The following is a 22,490-nucleotide window of genomic DNA, read 5'->3' on the forward strand; positions in this document are numbered from 1 at the left end:
TGTATACATTAAAAAACATACATTATATACCATCCTCCTGAAAATAGTAGTGGTGCAGCGGTAGCGTTACCGCTTCATACTAAAGCATACGTGGGTTCGGGTCCCACGTCCACTCCCTGTAAATTATGACCCAAAAGAGTCTGATTTTCTTTCTTTTTTTATTAAACAGCAAATTCCAGCGTGGACCGGGAGCGAACAAGGCGAGAACACTAGTAAAGATATATCAAATGGAAACGTGCATCTTGTTTTATGTCTATAACAAAAAAAATATTTGAGTAACGATTTCAACTGTTTTTGTAGTTGTTGATGGCGGGTTTAGCGGTTTAAATTTTTAAATATTAAATTGATAAGGTGGAATGTGTTCTTGCTTTGAGTGTTAATGTGTTAGTAACTGGGATTGCGCCTCTATTACTGGAAGATTGCTTAGGAATGATACAGACTGGACAACTATGTGTTTTAGGAAATGTTTTATTATTGCACTGTGCTGTGACTAAAAACTTTTTACTGATCACCTGTCCGGACCTTGAAGATGTGTTCACCAGGGAGGGATGCTGCTGTTAAAAGCAAATGCTTTTTCAACAGCAGGTCCAGATGTGTTTATCCGCTGCTTTTGTTGCCTCAGCACTCAATCTTTAATGCCGACCTTGATATGTGCACTGCTCACCTTGGAGTGCCCGTGTGTGTCTGTGCCGGTGACTGATCTGCGTCGTGTCTCTCAGCCTCTCTGATGTGCTCTGGATTGACACCTTTGAATGTTTGGTGCAGCAGAGCAAATTCAACCTGATCTACCACAGTGGCTTTGTTATCACCTTATTCCAGCGTTTCTCAACCTTTAAGTATTTGCAACCAGAGTTTTCATAACAGTTTTAATCGCGCCCCCCCCCCAACATTTTTTGAAATGTAGATGCATATTTGATTATACCTACTTAACTTTTATCGACATTTATCTAACTCTATACAGTATTTATTGTTCTATTATCAGAATGTAGTTTAAGTTAATTTGTTTTGGTTCCAACAGATGTTTTCTTTTTTCACATCTTCGCGCCCCCCTTTTTGTTACTTCGCGCCCACAGGTTGAGAACCACTGCCTTATTCAATGGAGGGTTCATGGATGTCAAATGGCAATGAATAGAAATGCATTAATGTAAATATGTGAGCTGCCATCCGCAATTAGACATCGCATTTTGATGGTGATTTTGGTGATTCCCGAACAGATCTCTTATGCGATCCTTCCACAGTATCTCTCAAAATTATTTAGTTCAAATTGGTTATAAAGATTTCAATTCTGATCATTTTTTTATTATTGTTAATTTTGATGAGTCTTTAAGTGGGATCGAACTCGGCTAGCACTACGTTCAGAATTTGAAAAGCAACCACCTTAGTTAATTGTGCCATTGACGGCGTCATTTCGTTGTAGCTAATTCGTTACTTTCGTGCTCCACAAAATATTGTAAAGTACTAATAAATGAAATATTTCAATACTTGATCGAATAATAACAACTGATTTAAGGATTTCACCTTTTCTTTCTCAAATGTGCTTACCTATATCATGGCAAAGTACAGGGATAAACCATTATTTTCCGTCTACTCCATTTTAATTAAGTCAAACCAAGGAAAACATTTAAGGCTATTAAATGTGATCTCAAGAAAAGATGAGGGTTAATTCTAATACTAATAACAGGAGCGATTATAATGATACAGTGCAAAGGTAAATACTAATTGAAAGAGCCGGGAATCCATGCGTGAGGCGTCTTATTTTAACTCTTGCTATCGTATAGTGCATTCTGCTTGTCGGCGTTAGTTATATATATATATTTATATTTTTAGACATCAGACACTAGAAGTTGCTGACGAACCCTTCTCTTCGTTGTCAGTCTGTAGCAGCGAAAAAATAAAAGCAATAAGAGTTATAACAGACGTCATTGAAGTGGATCATGAGTTTGTGTAATGTTAATGAAAATGGCCAGGAGGGGTCACTAAAGAGGTGAGTGTCAAATGCTTCGAAGCTTCGATACGATTTCCGACACAATTGCTTCAAACGTTTTGATGCTTCATGAGGCTTCACTCCGCCCATCACTAAATCGAGCACCGCGCACGAGGCATATCTTATAGCATTGAGGAGTTTTAGTTAATATGTAATACGTGCTCTGATTGGGTAGCTTCTAAGCCATCCGCCAATAGCGTCCCTTGTATGAAATCAACTGGGCAAACAAACTGAGGAAGCGTGTAGCATAAATTAAAAGACCCATTGTCCGCAGAAATCCGCAAATCAGCGAAAAATCCGCAATATACATTTACATATGCTTACATATACAGTAAAATCCGCGATAGAGCAAAACCGCGAAAGTCAAAGCGCGATACAGCAAGGGATCACTGTACTTCTCCGCTGCGATACGCGGGTATATACCCGATCTACATACTCGAATAATGGATACTTTATTCGCCATCAATGATTGTTTTGGTAAAGCCATACTCAGTGTATTCATTAGATGAACGGTAAAAAAGTAAGAGCGAGGGGAGGATGACTTATTGAGGCATGCAGGCTGTAGTGCGTGTCAACTCTATCTGAATTGCGCGATCACATTTGAAAAAATATATCTTTTCAAGTTCTATTTAGTCCATATGTGTCAAACTCAAGGGCCGGGCCACATCCGCCCGCGTGTAATTATATCCAGCCAGCGAGATCATTTTATATACTGTATTATTGTTATTAATGGCCCGGGTATATGAAGCGCTGGTAACACAATAAACTACACATCCCATAATGCAGCGCTTCAGCTGCCTTGCCGAACACTTACGCGTTAATCAAGTCTAGCTTATGATGCTGCAAGTTATTGCGAAGCTAGCTCACACGATGCTGAAGAGAAAAGTTGATTCTGAAAATAGAGCCTTTAAAAACCGATGGGAGGCTGAGTATATGTTTACTGAACTCGTGTGTCTCATTTGTGGAGCTAATGTGGCTGTAATTACAGAATTTAATCTAAGACGGCACTATAAAACAAAACATCAGGGTAACCTGAAAGACCTGAATGCAATGCAGAAGATACAGAAAGCAGAAGAATTAAATAAGAATCTGACACTTCAGCGGACGTTTTTACCGTGCACAATCACAAAGTGATTTCAAGTGAAGTTGCTTTTATGGGAGACACAAATGCACCAGTGCAACTTTCCCTGTTGCCAAGTAATGTTAAACCAAGTCGTCACTACGGTGTTCCCAAATACGCACTTTGCTGATAAACCAAGCGCACTGAGTTTGCACGGCGCTTTGGTGACTTTGAAGAACAAAAAAAGTCCGTCTACATGCGGCTCGAACCTTGTGCATGTTTGGTAGCACATATCTGTGTGAGAAGCTCTTCTCAGTGATAAAGAATAACAAAACAGCACACAGGAGTAAGCCTCACTGATGAGCACCTGCAATCCATCCTGAGAATCTCCACAACACAGAACCTCACACCAAACATAAATGAACCTGTTGCCAAAAATAGATGCCAGGCGTCCAGCTCTAAAATGACATATGAGCAAAGACAACTTAATGATTTGATTTGTTATTGCTGAAAGGAACACATTTTATTTATATTTCCAGGTTTTGTTATGCAGCATGTTCATATTTGAATTTGTATAATTTTGAAAGGATATATTTTTATGGAGAGCAAAATCTTTTGGGATATTTAAAATCTAAGTTTATTTTTTATATAAATTTACAGTAAAGAAATTCGAATGTTTGTTCTTTTAAGTTATTTAAGGTTTGAGTTGATTTATTCACGAATAATATTCCTGTCTGTTTTTACCATTCCTACCAAAGATATTTCTGTCGACTAAATAAAAATTCCTTCTATTTAAAATTTAAATAGAACTTGAACAAATACGATAGTTCATAATATCCACGCAGACTTGCACGTAAGAGCGGGAGTTATCCGTTTTAACAAGCAGCGTATTGCACTGATACGAAATAGCTGTGTGTGTATATATGTAGATATGTATGTATATGTATATATATGTTTATATATATGTGTGTGTGTATGTATATATATATATATATATGTGTATGTGTATATGTATATATATATGTTTATGTGTGTGTGTGTGTAAATATATATATATATATATATATATATATATATATATGACAGCAACACTCATCACTCACAACAGTGACAAAACAATTACATTGACAATCATGTTACGTTATTTTCAAAATGTTTCCTTTTCTTTTTCATTGCTTCTTCAACACACTACTTCTCCGCTGCGAAGCGCGGGTATTTTGCTAGTATATTATATGTGTGAAATTTGGTTTTTTTTTTTGTTGTTTTTTTTTCTTTGCATTTTATTAATTTTATTGCAATCATTCCATAGAAATCAATAATTTTTTACAAAAAGTAGGATTGAGAACAAGTCGACCCCCACCCCGAGAGAGAGAGCAAGGCCAACGGAGTAAAACTCAAGGCTTGTAAACATACCTAAATTGATGAGTTTGATGAGCCAATAGAGATGAATGGAGAAGAAAAAGAAATACAGAAATAATTGCTTCCTCTGTGCTTTAAGAGCTTACTCTAAAATATTACTGATTAGATCCTGCCATGTTTTGAAAAAAATCTGTACAGATCCTCTAACTGAGTATTTTATTTTTTTAAAATTTAAAATAGTATAAAACATCGGTTTCCCACTGACTTAAAAGAGGAGAGTTTGGATCCTTCCAGTTTAGCAAAATAAGTCTGCATGCCAAAAGTGTAGTGAATGCAATCACAGTTTGTTTGTCTTTCTCCACTTTAAACCCATCTGGAAGAACACCAAACACAGCTGTTAATGGGTTAGGAAGGATTGTGAGACCAAGGCTGTCTGAAAGGCACTTAAACATTTTGGTCCAGAATGATATTAATTTGGTTCAGGCCCAAAACATGTGACCCAGTGAGGCTGGGACTTGATTGCAGCATTCGCAGGTTGGATCTTGCCCTGGAAACATTTTGGAGAGTTTTAGGCGAGACAGATGTGCTCGATATATAATTTTGAGTTGAATAATTGTATGCTTTGTACATATGGAGCTCGAGTGAATTCTCTGCATTGCTATTTTCCACTCCTTTTCTGATATATTAATTGAGAGATCTTTTTCCCAATGTCCTCTTGGATCTTTGATAGGGAGGGACTATAAAATAATTTTATATATTGCAGAGATGGTGTCTGAGTCCTTGAAATTGAGAAATATTTTTTCCAGCATGGATGAGGGTGCAAGAGGAGGAAAATCGGGAAGGTTCTGTTTAACAAAGTTCCTAATTTGAAGATAGTGAAGGAAATGTGTAGCTGGAATGTTAAGTTTAGAATGTAATTGTTCATAGGATGCAAAGACGTTGTCTATATAATGATCTCTAAGCAAGTTAATCCCAAATTTTTCCAGATATTAAAAACTGCACATGTTTGTGAAGGCTGAAAGAGGTGGTTCTCTTGCAGAGGTGCCACAGATAAAAGCTTCTTCATCTTAAAATGCTTTCTACATTGGTTCCATATTCTGAATGAGTGAAGTACAATTGGGTTATTAGTATATTGCCGATAACTTGCATTTATTGGGGCACAGAGCTGGGAATATAAAGAAGTACTGCAGGATTTTACTTCTATTCCGGGCCAAGCCTGTGTATGTTCATCTATTTGTGTCCAGGTTTTTATAGCTTGTATATTTGCTGCCCATCTATTTGTGTCCAGGTTTTTATAGCTTGTATATTTGCTGCCCAGTAATAAAACTGGAAATTAGGTAGAGCCATGCCACCTTCTGCCTTTTGTTTTTGTAGGGTTGCTCTTTGGATTCGTGGATGTTTTCATTTCCAAATAAATGAGGTTATTGTTGAATCTAATTGCTTAAAAAATTATTTATTAATGTATATTGGAATGTTTTGAAATAAAAAAAAGAAGCTTAGGAAGAATATTCATCTTAACAGTGTTAATTCTTCCAGCTAGAGTGAGATGAAGGGTTGACCATCTATGCAAGTCTTGCTTAATTTTTTCCATGCAGACGGTGAAATTTTGTTGATAAAGAGCTTTATGTTTACTTGTGATGTTTACCCCTAGGTATTTAAACTGTTCTGCAATGATAAAAGGTAGGGTGTCTAATCTAATATTATATGCTTGAGAATTCACTGGAAAGAGTACACTTTTATTCAGATTAATTCCGATACCAGAGATCTTTTGAAATTCTGTGAGTGCTATTAAGACTGCAGGCACAGAATTTTGTGGGTCTCATATATACAGTACCATATCATCTGCATATAGAGAAATTTTCTGTTCCAGTCCTTCTCTGATAATCCCCTTTATCTGATCAGCATTTCGACAGTGTATTGCCAGTGGTTCAATGGCGATTGCAAACAGTAGCGGTGACAAGGGACATCCTTGTCTGGTACCACATTCTAGTTTAAAGTAGTCTGAACAAATGTTGATACAAATTAAAGTTTCTGGATTGGTATACAGTAGTTTGATCCATGCACAAATGTTCAGGCCAAACCCAAATTTCTCCAATGTAGTAAAAAGTTATTTCTATTCAATCATGTCGAATGCTTTTTCTGCATCCAATGATAATATTATTTCTGGGGTGTTTGACTTAGTTGGTGAGCCAGAGGTTTATCAAGTTGCTCCGTACTAAAAGTGTCTATTTGTGGTATCTGTAATGTATCCAGAAATGCATTAGATTGTGTATTGTCTTCTTTAAACTCAGTAGAATATAAGGATTTATAGTAGTCTTTAAATGTGTGCATTATATTTTTGTGGTTGATGATTTTGTCTCCGTTCGTGTTGATGATTACTGGGATTGCGTTGCGGACTTCTTGCTTGTGAATTTGTTGAGCTAAAAACTTATTGGCTTTCTCTCTGTGTTCATAGTAATGATGTCTGGATTTATAAATTAGTTGTTCAGTTTCTTTAGTTGTCAAGAGGTTTAGTTCTGAATGCAGATCCTGCCTTTTCCTATGTAGAGCCTCGCTTGGAAGCCTGGCATGTTCTTCATCTATTCTAGTAATTTCGCTTTTTAGCTCTGCTACTTTCTTGGTTTCTAATTTATTTCTGTGGTAAAGATATGAGATAATCTGTCATCTTAAGAAGGCCTTAAGAGTTTCCCAGAGTATTCCTGCAGAAATCTCTGAGGATGTATTTGTCTCTAGGGAGAAATTCTGTAATATTTTTTTATTTCATTTAATATAATTAATCACTTATTTTTACATATCTATTTTGTGTGCCTATGTTTAATCCGTCAATTGTGGGGAAATTTGTATTTGTTAGAGGTACGGCTTGATATAAGAGTCACCTCAGTAATTTAACCAGGCCACTGGTCTTGGAGGTGTAGCTGCCGGCTGGGTAAGGGGTCTTCAAATTACAAATTTATGTTACAAATTTATGGTACTTGTAAAAGATATCATTGAAGGGATATAAGCAGACACACAAATGCTGGTGAATCATGTCTTCTTGGTATTTTGTTGTCACTTTAATTTTTTTATTCAGTTTTATTCTTGAATAAAAGCACTCTTGTTTCATTATACCTTTGCGAAAGTGTTTATCTTATCAAGTTTATAACAAACAGTCTGTTTCTGTTGCTGTCATTATTTTAAAACAGGACTATTAATTACAAATTCAGTTGGGCCAGATTTTCCAATTAAGAAATTAAGCTGGGCCAAACATTTTCAGTGGCTGGTAAGCAGCAAGCAGTAATAAATTTTAAACCATCACAAATGAATGTATTGAAAAACAAGTAATATTTATTCATTGTTCCCCTTTTACATTTGGTCACATCTGACACAGGCACTTCAAAAAGTGCATAAAAAAAACATTAAACAATAATTGCACAGAATCTGAAGCAGTAACTATAATTTTCTTCCACTTTTGAAATAAAAAAAAAAAAAACATTTTTTGGTCATAGCTCACCTAGGCACATCACAAAGTGCATAAAACAAAATAGTGCATAGTATCTATATATATATAATTCTCTAAGGCAAGACAACCATGGAAAGCACGCCGGAAGGGGCGTGGATTCACTGAGCCGCCGACAAGTAAGACACCTATGGCGCACGCAGGATGGAGCCATGACCACCAACTCCAAGACCATTGGATACGACGACAACTTCGCAGAGCCACGCCCACCAACTCGGACGCGACGACACAGAAGAAACAGCGTCATTTATATTCGGCTGTCGTAGAGGCCACATGCACCTGTACATTGACTGTTCATAGAGGCATGTTTCTCGCAGAGGTAAATCGCCATGTGCAGCGTGTAAAACAGTTTGCGAGGGGTATCCCATGGGATCTTTAAAACAATTCTTTACAACTGAGGTTAAAACACAATGAAGTAAGCAGTCTTTAAAAACCGAGTTTTCGGTTACGATGCACAACCGCGTGCACCATAGCAAACTCTTTTACACGCTACATACAGCAATTCGCATCCGCGACAAATATGCGTCTTCTTAGATGCTCCTGCAGAAATACGAAACACGTTTTCCTGCCCACCAACACTCCTTTTTCACCGGTCTGCATCTACCCTCGCTCTCTAACACTGCCTGCCCATGTGCCCGAATGCAAAAACTCACCGACCACCCAGTTAGCCCCTTTCATCTGTGCTAGGAGTCCACATGCACGTCTAAGCCACGTTGACTTTTCATTATTCTTTACGGTTTCAACACCCGACCGCGTCAACCATGAAAAACCATGCGAAAGGAACAACGAAGCCCCGCCCAGAAACTCTACCCCTCCTCCCACGTGCTCAGGAACGCACCTCAGACCACTGCCCACCAAATCAAACAGCTAATCAAACACATACTCACTCCGTTTGGTCTGTGCTGCGGTCCAAACCCAGCTGTGAGCCATGTTGACTATTCTTTTGCCCTCCATGGCTACCGCTTCAAATGTATTTCATGAAAACAACACTTCTTTCAATGTTATAGAAATTTCCTACTTCAGGTAACTGTTTGTTTCTGTCAGTCAGGTTTTTTTGGAGAAATGTCATTGACGAAACTGTTGCTCTCAAACTTCGTAATATGGCTGTTAGCTTTGTTTGTCAACATTGGGATAACTTCGGTGACGTGGTGTCCGTTGTTCTTAGTCACAGAGGCATTGTTATACAGTCTGCTCAACAATATGCTGATTACATGAATACATCCGGAGTCTATGGTGGCAAGGCAGAAATTGTGGCAATGTCCCAAATCCTTCCAGCTACTATCAGCATTTACTTCCAAGAACGTCCTCATGCTTCTCCTCGAGTTTACAATCCGGCCCAGCGTCTCTTCATATCCCTGCTCTTTAGCGGTCCTTTGGATCATGGGCATTACGAGGTTCTCATGCCTCTCAAATACCCATGTGATTACCTTCTGGTGACATCTTTTTGACTCTGTCGGTATGTGCACACAGCGTGCACACCCACTTGCTAGCCACACTAATGTGACGTCACCTGCCCACTCTCCTCTTCCTGAAAATCATTTAAGGACACCCTCCCCTGAACACACGCATTCCACACAGGACTTTCAATGCACCTTTTGTTCCAAAAGCTTCAGAGTGTACAGATATCTGAATGCACATTTGAAAAAACACAACACTAACCGAATTATGCAATGTGAACATTGCCAACAATGCTTCGAGACAACTCGCGATCTCAATAAATACTTACGAACTCATTCCACTCTCACCTTCAGTTGCACATTTTGTACCGAGGACTTCACGGGTGAGATGGATCTCCACATATGCAGATCCATTCAACACAAAGATTTGTATGCAAAATTTGCGACTAACACTTTCACGCACGCAGATACCTTACTAACCATCTCAAAACACATTCCCTGATGAATTCTTTTCAGTGTCAACACTGCTCCAAAACCTTCACACGCCAGAAATATCTCAAAGCACATTTAAACACACACTCCACTGAGCAAACGCATTCCAAACAGATCTTTGAATGCACGATTTGTTCAAAAATGTTCCGAGTGCAGAGATTTCTCAACATGCATTTAAAAACACATTGCAACTTCGTTCTGTGCATTGTTACAATGTTGCTTTTCTTGCTGATTTATTACATTACCGATTTTTCAAATGTTAATTTTATCCCAGTGCTTAAAAATTATTAAAAAACCGGCCTGGTTATGTATGTATATACGCATACCACGGGTTGGCTAGTTACTAGTAATAACTAAAATAAATATTCTGGTCATATATGACCCAGGTACATCAAAAAGTGCATTTAAAAGAATTAAAGAGAACTATCTTCTCTTTCTACTGCATTCTGAGGGAACACGGGTTCATTATAAATCACTGCATGTGTGATTAGGCTTGACTATCTTACATATCCCACATTATGTGGATATTATGAGGTGTTTCAATACAGCATGGGCTGTGCTGGTGGAGTCTTGGGGGAATGCACTGTGTGATGGCTTAGGGCTCCTCCCTAGAGAAACCTGTGTGACAGAAGCAGGGATAATTACCAGTGCTTCCAAGCAAATAAAAGGGGGAGGGTGTGGTTGGCAAGAAAAAGCATTGGAGTTAGGTAGGAAGCCAGCATCAGGGTGAGAAGGGAGTGAAAACATAAAGGGCAGGCAAGAGGCAGACAGCCCATAGTAGGTGATCTGTTTTTATTATTTTTGAAGTGTCCTCGTGACCCAGACAATAGGCAGTGGTAGGGCACCATTTATATTGTGACACACCCAATCAAAATGTCAGTAGGTGTCATATTCGAGAGGTCGTCACAATATGTAGTAGGCTGCAGTTACCCAGTTGACTTTCTTAATGGGAGAAGTGGCATTTATTGCCTGAAAGAAAGCAGTGACATTTGGCTCATAAGATTTCAGTGCAGTCCAAAAGGATTGGTAAAGAGTATTGTCAATCAGGGAGCCACGGAATCTGCTTTTTATTGCGTTCATGTGTGAAAAGCTTGGTTCACATGTGTATGTCTATCAAAACATACTGAGCATGATGATTGCTAATTTCATAACATTAGGTAACTGATGTATGTTGACTTCAGTCCAAAACTTCACAGGCCCGTTAGTGTGCCATTGTTACAGATGACTGCAAGTCAACAACTTCAAGTATGAATTTCCCCTTGTTAATGGAGGGGATCACTTTCTTTGCTCTAGTGGATAAATTCCCTTGTGTTGCAACAACGAATGGGTGTCTGGCAAAACCTATCACCTTCTGTGGGCAGAGCAAATCCATCCAATCAACCAGCAAAGTTCTCTTTCAGGCACACAATGAACTCTGTCATCACATCCGTGATTTGTGCCGGGGACAAGATGCATTTTTGGAGTGTTGGAAAATGCAGTAATTTGCCTGTGCTCAGGTCAGTCATGAAAAGGTCCAGTTTGACATGGAATGCGTTCATCTGTGCCACAAGTTCAATTATAGTTTGCAGTCCCACGTTTAGGTCAGTGAGGTGTTTGAATATGTTGCTCAGAAAGCATACATCACCCATGATGTTGTCATCCAGTATATGATTCAGGTGTATTTCTGCCTTTTATTGCTGGCTCCTGCAGAGGAAAGTTGTGATCTGTTCTTTGAGATCACAGAAACGCTCCAATGCTGTACCTTGGGACAGCCATCTGACATCATTGTGCAAAAGCAGGTCGTAGCGCTCAGCAAACATTTCTGACAATAGAATTCAGAATAAGCACTGTTGGAATCTTGATGTGGAGCGAATAAAATTAACTGTAGCCTTGATGCTGTCCATTGCCGTTTTGAGCTCCCTGGTTAGTTTTGCACACAACACTGTCTGATGCACAATGCAGTGTAAGAATATCATCTGAGGTGCAACATTAGACCAACGTTTTCCCAAACCACTGACTTTTCCGGCCATGGATGCCTCCCCATCCGCCATAAGCTTCCACACACATTTCATATCCAGACTATTGTCATTGAAAAAAGCTGAAATTTTCTAAAAGACTATCTTGTCAGTTGTGTATCCTTCTAACGGGAGTAAGCTTAGGAGTTCCTCTCAGAAGCATTTACTGTCACAAAAACAGACATATATGCATAACTGTGCAATATCAGTTTTGTCTGTGGACTCCTCTACTGCTATAGACATGACATTGGCTTTCTTCATGTCTTCGAACAGTGTTTCAAACACATCGGTAGCAAGAATTTCAATGCTGGGAATATTTGAAATGTCTCACAGGGGTACATTTTTAATAGCAGATATCACACTCGTTTTAATTTTTTCATCACTTATCACCTTGTCCACAACGGCCAGCATACAGTCTTTTACGGTTTTTGAGTATGTGAGTGGCCGTTTCTTCTTTGCCAAGATCCAGGAAACATGAAGTAAACATGCTGTAGCTCGCTCTTGGGCTGTGCACGACCACACCATGGCAGTACAGCTCTGGTTGGAAGATACAATCAGACTCTGCACTTCTGCAGCCCTCTCCTGAGATCCCTCAGGAAAGTTTGTGTGTAAAGTCTTGTTTCTCAATGTGGTGCCTCTGCACATTGTAATCTCTAAGTATTGCAATGCCGTTGCAAATTAAGCACATCAGTTTGACATTTGGATTTGGAGGTAAAATAAGCAAGTATTTTTCAGTCCAGACAGGGTTAAACCGATGGTTTTCATTGTCAATTTTATGTTCCTAGGTTGAGAATTGTTAGATTAGATTAGATTAGATTGAGATGTGCCTCAATACTGCATGGGCAGTGGAGAATGGAAGTTGGGGTGAAATCTTGGGAGAAAGCACTTTGTGAGGGCTCAGGACACCTCCCTAGGGAGAGCTGAGTGACGAGATCAGGGTGAGAGGGAGCAAATGGTTAAAGGGTAGGGAGAGAAAGAAAAGCAGAAGGCTACCTTTTTTTTTTTTTTTAGGTGTGAAGGGTACCGTTTATATCGCAGCATACCCAATAAAAAAGCCAGTCGGCATTTTGAAAATTCTCTCAGAGAAGAGGCACCTGTGTGTCTTATTTGACAGGTCATCAGGGGACCATGATTCTGGACATCTACAGAGCCCTGTGCTTTCAAAAGGTGCAGTGCAATATGCAAATTAAACATCTCAACGTGATGGGGAGGCCCCTGGAAAAAGGGTAGAAGTTGCTGGAACTGAAAAAACACTGTGCGGGAGCGGCATTTGGGCAGACAAACAAGAGCAGCATGGTGTTTGGGAACAGCAGAACATGAAGTAGAGGAGAATGAGAGAGAAAGAGTGATTTGCTTCTGGGCCGTAACACTTAAGCAGAAGACAAGCAGTTTAGAGGAGTTAAATGAGTCCTCTTGCGAGTAAAAAGTCGAGGCATCTCCAACAGCCAGAGAGGAACGACACCAGCACACAATTCAGGTGTTTAAAGCTGATGAGTCTTTACCTTCTAACTCAACTCCCACTGTTCTGGCCTTGGGAAACGCTTCAACTTTTTAATCACAATCTGAGTCGTTTAACTCCTACACAGCTCGTCTTCTGCTTCAGTGTTAATGCCCAGGTGCCGCTCCTGTATAAGTGGGCTCTACCTTTCATCTCACAAATGGCTAGATGAGGCATTCCCGTTAAGGCACCACCCACCTGGCAAAATAATGTGCTGCATTGTAGGTTGAATATTGCTAGGCTACAGGGAGTGTTGCACTCATCTTTGTACTGTCGGTTTTTTTCTGCATTTCTGGTGGGACCACAGGCTAGGCCACTTGAAGGTTGCTTTTGGGCCGTATTTAGCCTGTGGGTCGCCATTTGAATCGGCCTGGTTTAGAGCATAGTGATTTAAGCTCCATGATCACAGGGGCATGATTGGAGTTAACAATAGTGTCATACTTGCAAGATTTGATATTGGGCATAAACAATATCAATAAAGAAATAATCAGTTCTTAAGTAACTGTGATATACTGGTGAGAAGCAGGAATACGCTGTTTAGTTTGGATTTAAAAATCTCCATGAATTGGATGTTATGTTCAATTACAGACTGTGAGGTTATTTTTGTTATCGTCACTGTAGTTGAAGACCTGTCCATGTCTGGTTTTAAAACACAATTAAAGTCTTTGACCATTATAATTTTATGCGTATTCACATTGGGAATAGATTCCAATACATTTTGGATGAAATCTAGTTACAGCCTTTAAAATAACTTGCCATTTCTATGTAAAGTGAAGGGCAGTGACTTTATGTTGCAAACTTAAAACATATAATGCAGATTTGTTTGATCAAAGCCTACCAACATATTTCCTTATATGAGACCTATTGTCTTTCTATCTGATTCCAGACAGCTAGTGTGTTTGGAAAATTTAGAATAAAATATTGGCAAAAATGAGGTTGCCTCCAGATACTAACTTGCTTGGTGTTTTATTAGACCTGTGGGCTAAGAGCTGAGCCAAGTGCAGTTGAAGACCGTTTGAGATGTATCAAAGAGAAAATTACCCAGCACAAGCAACTGCTAGATCTACCCCAGAGGTTTGCAGGAAGTCGTGGGCTAAGTCGGAGAGAAATGGAGATTGAAAAGGCCATGTTTCAGGTGAAGATCGCATAGCTTTCTTGGTCTCTATACCATCATGGTAAGTTATTTATTTATTTTTTTTTTTTATATATATATATATATATATATATATATATATATATATATATATATATATATATATATATGACCTTGAATTCTGTAGTTGCATTAAACTGCTACAGACATTGAAGAAAACAGGAGTGCTTTTAAGGGATAATTTAACACATTTTTAGAGAAAAAAGAAAAGAAAGTTCTTCAGTTCAGTTTATACTTTTCAGGATATAACTAATAATTTAGTCCTAAAATTAGAATTCTGTAAATATAACCTCAGATGATAAACCTTGTATAGAACATTTTACTTAGGTATTGCTTTCCTCAGCAAAAAAAAAAATTGATACCTAAATATACTTTTAGTATCAGCTCAACTCTGCTTTTTATGGACTTTTTAAATGTTTGCAAGCAGTTTTTCTAATTTAAAATGCAAGTGTGATGGTTGTAATATGAAAAGCAATGCTGTCCCTATGTGTCTTCATTTCTGCAATTCTTGTGTGTATTTGAGGGGGTTGTTGTTTGTTATAATATTTCTGTATTTCTTGCTTTTCTGTAGAAAGCTAAATTTCCTCTTGGGACAAAATAAAATACTATAAATCATTTTCAGGGGCAGGGAAAATTAGTTTTCTTTACACCTACACCGTATGCTAATACTCGGTCAGTAAAGTTTGTCTAACTGTGGACACAGAGAAGAATAGAACTGAAGTTTTGCTTTCAGAATGTGTCTTTTCTTGGTAACTTTAATTTAGATTTTTGGTCATGCCCCCTTAATATCATTTTTGCATTTAGTAAATAAAAAATGTACTTTAAGTTATGTGTGTGTAACAAATAAATGTTTAGTAGATATTTTCCATTTTCTTTCATGGTTTATAATATGCTCAACAGAAAAATCTTAACGAAAAGCAAAAGATTTGTCTAATTTGTAGAAATACAGACATGATGTCAAGAGTACATTAAAAATCAGTGTGTTTGGTGGGGAGGATGCTTGTGCCAGGAAATTGCTTTAGGAAGTGTTGGTGGGCTGTTCTTTGTGCATAGAGAAAAAATGACTACTTTGTAAGTTATATACTGTATAAAGAAATAAAATGTCCTGTGTCCGTGCATAGGCGTAATGTTGTCTAGCATCCACAAGAGGGCTGGAATGTCTAATGAACAAAGGCACATACCTGGCGTAAGATTAAGTAGACAGGGCAGCATACATTGGTGTGTCTGGATGTCACATTGTCTGGAATCCACAACAGGACAATGAAAAAGGCAACAAGATGCACAAAGAAGGAGGGATCTAAGGCATATTCAGTGTACAGACGTTCGTAAATACATGACACAATGGAAGAGACAAACTCATTGTATCATTAAGCCAGTTTTAATAAACTGACATTTTGTTATGCTAGTTTGCATACAGTGCATCCAGAAAGTATTCACAGCGCATCACTTTTTCCATATTTTATTATGTTACAGTCTTATTCCAAAATGGATTAAATTCATTTTTTTCCTCAGAATTCTACACGTAACACCCCATAATGACAACCTGAAAAAGTTTACTTGAGGTTTTTGCAAATGTATTAAAAATAAAAACACTGAGAAATCACATGTACATAAGTATTATCATAAGTATTTTATTTTCATTTTTTTCATTTTTATTACTATTTAATTTAATATTGTTTCTTTGTATCAGTATACTGCTGCTGGACTATGTGAATTTCCCCTTGGGATTAATAAAGTATCTATCTATCTATCTATTCACAGCCTTTGCTCAATACTTTGTCGATGCACCTTTGGCAGCAATTACAGCCTCAAGTCTTTTTGAATATGATGCCACAAGCTTGGCACACCTATCCTTGGCCAGTTTTTCCTATTCCTCTTTGCAGCACCTCTCAAGATCCATCAGGTTGGATGGGAAGCGTCGGTGCACAGCCATTTTAAGATCTCTCCAGAGATGTTCAATCGGATTCAAGTCTGGGCTCTGGCTGGGCCACTCAAGGACATTCACAGAGTTGTCCTGAAGCCACTCCTTTGATATATTGGCTGTGTGCTTAGGGTCGTTGTCCTGCTGAAAGATGAACCGTCGCCCCAGTCTGAGGTTAAGAGCGCTCTGGAGCAGGTTTTCATCCAGGATGTCTCTGTACATTGCTGCAGTCATCTTTCCCTTTATCCTGACTAATCTCCCAGTTCCTGCCGCTGAAAAATATCCCCACAGCATGATGCTGCCACCACCATGCTTCACTGTAGGGATGGTATTGGCCTGGTGATGAGCAGTGCCTGGTTTCCTCCAAACATGACGCCTGGCATTCACACCAAAGAGTTCAATCTTTGTCTCGTCAGACCAGAGAATTTTGTTTCTCATGGTCTGAGAGTCCTTCAGGTGCCTTTTGGCAAACTCCAGGCGGGCTGTCATGTGCTTCTTACTAAGGAGTGGCTTCCGTCTGGCCACTCTACCATACAGGCTTGATTGGTGGATTGCTACAGAGATGGTTGTCCTCCTGGAAGGTTCTCCTCTCTCCACAGAGGACCTCTGGAGCTCTGACAGAGTGACCATCGGGTTCTTGGTCACCTCCCTGACTTAGGCCCTTCTCCCCCGATCGCTCAGTTTAGATAGCGGGCCTGCTCTAGGAAGCGTCCTGGTGGTTTTGAACTTCTTCCACTTACAGATGATGGAGGCCACTGTGCTCATTGGGACCTTCAAAGCAGCAGAAATTTTTGTGTAACCTTGCCCAGATTTGTGCCTCGAGTCAATTTTGTCTCGGAAGTCTACAGACAATTACGTTAACTTCATGCTTGGTTTGTGCTCTGACATAAACTGTCAACTGTGGGACCTTATATAGACAGGTGTGTGCCTTTCCAAATCATGTCCAATCAACTGAATTTACCACAGGTGGACTCCATTTAAGCTACAAAAACATCTCAAGGATGATCAGGGGAAACAGGACGCACCTCAGCTCAATTTGGAGCTTCATGGCAAAGGCTGTGAATACTTATGTACATGTGCTTTCTCAATTTTTTTATTTTTAATAAATTTGCAAAAATCTCAAGTAAACTTTTTTCACGTTGTCATTATGGGGTGTTGTGTGTAGAATTCTGAGGAAAAAATGAATTTAATCCATTTTGGAATAAGGTTGTAAAATAGCAAAATGTGGAAAAATTGATGCGCTGTGAATACTTTCCGGATGCACTGTATATTGTGAAAAGCAAGTATTGTGACCACTGTTCCTGCTTGTCCACATGAAACAACACTGCTCCCACTGAAACAGTTTTGTTTAAAATTGGTACATATTCTTTAGGGACATTTTCAGGAAAATTCCATTCTCAATGGAATACTTCAAATATAGTGCACTATAAAAAGTTTTGAAATTTCAGAATCTCAAATTGAAATTGTGTTTATATATATATATATATATATATATATATATATATATATATATATATATATATATTTATATATATGGAAGAGAAGGTCTGTGATACGGTTTGCATATTTGCAGCCGGAGATCCACAAAGGGAGAAAATGAATCGCGTATCATAAAGTAGTTTTTATTCCTGAGCTTTCAGCCCCTGCCAGGGACTTTCATTAGAGGATAATGATTAGACTTACAAGAATCCATCCATTCATCCATCCATTCTCTTCCGCTTATCCGAGGTCGGGTCGCGGGGGCAGCAGCTTAAGCAGAGAGGGCCCAGACTTCCTCTCCCCGCCACTTCTTCCAGCTCTTCCGGAGAATCCCAGGCTCCCAGGCCAGCCGGGAGACATAGTCCCTCCAGCGTGTCCTGGGTCTTCCCCGGGCCTCCTCCCGTTGGACGTGCCCGAACACCTCACCAGGGAGGCCCAGGAGGCATCCTGATCAGATGCCCGAGCCACCTCATCTGACTCCTCTCGATGCGGAGGAGCAGCGGCTCTACTCTGAGCCCCTCCCGGATGACTGAGCTTCTCACCCTATCTTTAAGGGAAAGCCCAGACACCCTGCGGAGGAAACTCAATTATAAAAATCCTCACCACTCTCAGTTGCACATTTTGTACCGAGGACTTCACGGGTGAGATGGATCTCCACATATGCAGATCCATTCAACACAAAGATTTGTATGCAAAATTTGCGACTAACACTTTCACGCACGCAGATACCTTACTAACCATCTCAAAACACATTCCCTGATGAATTCTTTTCAGTGTCAACACTGCTCCAAAACCTTCACACGCCAGAAATATCTCAAAGCACATTTAAACACACACTCCACTGAGCAAACGATTCCAAACAGATCTTTGAATGCACGATTTGTTCAAAAATGTTCCGAGTGCAGAGATTTCTCAACATGCATTTAAAAACACATTGCAACTTCGTTCTGTGCATTGTTACAATGTTGCTTTTCTTGCTGATTTATTACATTACCGATTTTTCAAATGTTAATTTTATCCCAGTGCTTAAAAATTATTAAAAAACCGGCCTGGTTATGCGGCGTATGGTACGCCACGGGTTGGCTAGTTACTAGTAATAACTAAAATAAATATTCTGGTCATATATGACCCAGGTACATCAAAAAGTGCATTTAAAAGAATTAAAGAGAACTATCTTCTTTCTACTGCATTCTGAGGGAACACGGGTTCATTATAAATCACTGCATGTGTGATTAGGCTTGACTATCTTACATATCCCACATTATGTGGATATTATGAGGTGTTTCAATACAGCATGGGCTGTGCTGGTGGAGTCTTGGGGGAATGCACTGTGTGATGGCTTAGGGCTCCTCCCTAGAGAAACCTGTGTGACAGAAGCAGGGATAATTACCAGTGCTTCCAAGCAAATAAAAGGGGGAGGGTGTGGTTGGCAAGAAAAAGCATTGGAGTTAGGTAGGAAGCCAGCATCAGGGTGAGAAGGGAGTGAAAACATAAAGGGCAGGCAAGAGGCAGACAGCCCATAGTAGGTGATCTGTTTTTATTATTTTTGAAGTGTCCTCGTGACCCAGACAATAGGCAGTGGTAGGGCACCATTTATATTGTGACACACCCAATCAAAATGTCAGTAGGTGTCATATTCGAGAGGTCGTCACAATATGTAGTAGGCTGCAGTTACCCAGTTGACTTTCTTAATGGGAGAAGTGGCATTTATTGCTCTGAAAGAAAGCAGTGACATTTGGCTCATAAGATTTCAGTGCAGTCCAAAAGGATTGGTAAAGAGTATTGTCAATCAGGGAGCCACGGAATCTGCTTTTTATTGCGTTCATGTGTGAAAAGCTTGGTTCACATGTGTATGTCTATCAAAACATACTGAGCATGATGATTGCTAATTTCATAACATTAGGTAACTGATGTATGTTGACTTCAGTCCAAAACTTCACAGGCCCGTTAGTGTGCCATTGTTACAGATGACTGCAAGTCAACAACTTCAAGTATGAATTTCCCCTTGTTAATGGAGGGGATCACTTTCTTTGCTCTAGTGGATAAATTCCCTTGTGTTGCAACAACGAATGGGTGTCTGGCAAAACCTATCACCTTCTGTGGGCAGAGCAAATCCATCCAATCAACCAGCAAAGTTCTCTTTCAGGCACACAATGAACTCTGTCATCACATCCGTGATTTGTGCCGGGGACAAGATGCATTTTTGGAGTGTTGGAAAATGCAGTAATTTGCCTGTGCTCAGGTCAGTCATGAAAAGGTCCAGTTTGACATGGAATGCGTTCATCTGTGCCACAAGTTCAATTATAGTTTGCAGTCCCACGCTTAGGTCAGTGAGGTGTTTGAATATGTTGCTCAGAAAGCATACATCACCCATGATGTTGTCATCCAGTATATGATTCAGGTGTATTTCTGCCTTTTATTGCTGGCTCCTGCAGAGGAAAGTTGTGATCTGTTCTTTGAGATCACAGAAACGCTCCAATGCTGTACCTTGGGACAGCCATCTGACATCATTGTGCAAAAGCAGGTCGAGCGCCAGCAAACATTTCTGACAATAGAATTCAGAATAAGCACTGTTGGAATCTTGATGTGGAGCGAATAAAATTAACTGTAGCCTTGATGCTGTCCATTGCCGTTTTGAGCTCCCTGGTTAGTTTTGCACACAACACTGTCTGATGCACAATGCAGTGTAAGAATATCATCTGAGGTGCAACATTAGACCAACGTTTTCCCAAACCACTGACTTTTCCGGCCATGGATGCCTCCCCATCCGCCATAAGCTTCCACACACATTTCATATCCAGACTATTGTCATTGAAAAAAGCTGAAATTTTCTAAAAGACTATCTTGTCAGTTGTGTATCCTTCTAACGGGAGTAAGCTTAGGAGTTCCTCTCAGAAGCATTTACTGTCACAAAACAGACATATATGCATAACTGTGCAATATCAGTTTTGTCTGTGGACTCCTCTACTGCTATAGACATGACATTGGCTTTCTTCATGTCTTCGAACAGTGTTTCAAACACATCGGTAGCAAGAATTTCAATGCTGGGAATATTTGAAATGTCTCACAGGGGTACATTTTTAATAGCAGATATCACACTCGTTTTAATTTTTCATCACTTATCACCTTGTCCACAACGGCCAGCATACAGTCTTTTACGGTTTTTGAGTATGTGAGTGGCCGTTTCTTCTTTGCCAAGATCCAGGAAACATGAAGTAAACATGCTGTAGCTCGCTCTTGGGCTGTGCACGACCACACCATGGCAGTACAGCTCTGGTTGGAAGATACAATCAGACTCTGCACTTCTGCAGCCCTCTCCTGAGATCCCTCAGGAAAGTTTGTGTGTAAAGTCTTGTTTCTCAATGTGGTGCCTCTGCACATTGTAATCTCTAAGTATTGCAATGCGTTGCAAATTAAGCACATCAGTTTGACATTTGGATTTGGAGGTAAAATAAGCAAGTATTTTTCAGTCCAGACAGGGTTAAACCGATGGTTTTCATTGTCAATTTTATGTTCCTAGGTTGAGAATTGTTAGATTAGATTAGATTAGATTGAGATGTGCCTCAATACTGCATGGGCAGTGGAGAATGGAAGTTGGGGTGAAATCTTGGGAGAAAGCACTTTGTGAGGGCTCAGGACACCTCCCTAGGGAGAGCTGAGTGACGAGATCAGGGTGAGAGGGGAGCAAATGGTTAAAGGGTAGGGAGAGAAAGAAAAGCAGAAGGCTACCTTTTTTTTTTTAGGTGTGAAGGGTACCGTTTATATCGCAGCATACCCAATAAAAAAGCCAGTCGGCATTTTGAAAATTCTCTCAGAGAAGAGGCACCTGTGTGTCTTATTTGACAGGTCATCAGGGGACCATGATTCTGGACATCTACAGAGCCCTGTGCTTTCAAAAAGGTGCAGTGCAATATGCAAATTAAACATCTCAACGTGATGGGGAGGCCCCTGGAAAAAGGGTAGAAGTTGCTGGAACTGAAAAAACACTGTGCGGGAGCGGCATTTGGGCAGACAAACAAGAGCAGCATGGTGTTTGGGAACAGCAGAACATGAAGTAGAGGAGAATGAGAGAGAAAGAGTGATTTGCTTCTGGGCCGTAACACTTAAGCAGAAGACAAGCAGTTTAGAGGAGTTAAATGAGTCCTCTTATGAGTAAAAAGTCGAGGCATCTCCAACAGCCAGAGAGGAACGACACCAGCACACAATTCAGGTGTTTAAAGCTGATGAGTCTTTACCTTCTAACTCAACTCCCACTGTTCTGGCCTTGGGAAACGCCTTCAACTTTTTAATCACAATCTGAGTCGTTTAACTCCTACACAGCTCGTCTTCTGCTTCAGTGTTAATGCCCAGGTGCCGCTCCTGTATAAGTGGGCTCTACCTTTCATCTCACAAATGGCTAGATGAGGCATTCCCGTTAAGGCACCACCCACCTGGCAAAATAATGTGCTGCATTGTAGGTTGAATATTGCTAGGCTACAGGGAGTGTTGCACTCATCTTTGTACTGTCGGTTTTTTTCTGCATTTCTGGTGGGACCACAGGCTAGGCCACTTGAAGGGTGCTTTTGGGCCGATTTAGCCTGTGGGTCGCCATTTGAATCGGCCTGGTTTAGAGCATAGTGATTTAAGCTCCATGATCACAGGGGCATGATTGGAGTTA

At 39.8% G+C, this 22,490-nt stretch overlaps 1 protein-coding gene across 1 annotated transcript in view; it reads left to right on the plus strand.

The window, feature by feature from the left end:
- Positions 1–22,490, plus strand: part of rbm41 (RNA binding motif protein 41) — a 75,216-nt gene that overhangs the window by 24,459 nt on the left and 28,267 nt on the right. The gene's annotated exons all lie outside the window — the stretch shown is intronic.

This window comes from Polypterus senegalus, chromosome 10 (assembly GCF_016835505.1).
Source record: "Polypterus senegalus isolate Bchr_013 chromosome 10, ASM1683550v1, whole genome shotgun sequence".
NCBI classification, from domain to species: Eukaryota; Metazoa; Chordata; class Cladistia; order Polypteriformes; family Polypteridae; genus Polypterus; species Polypterus senegalus.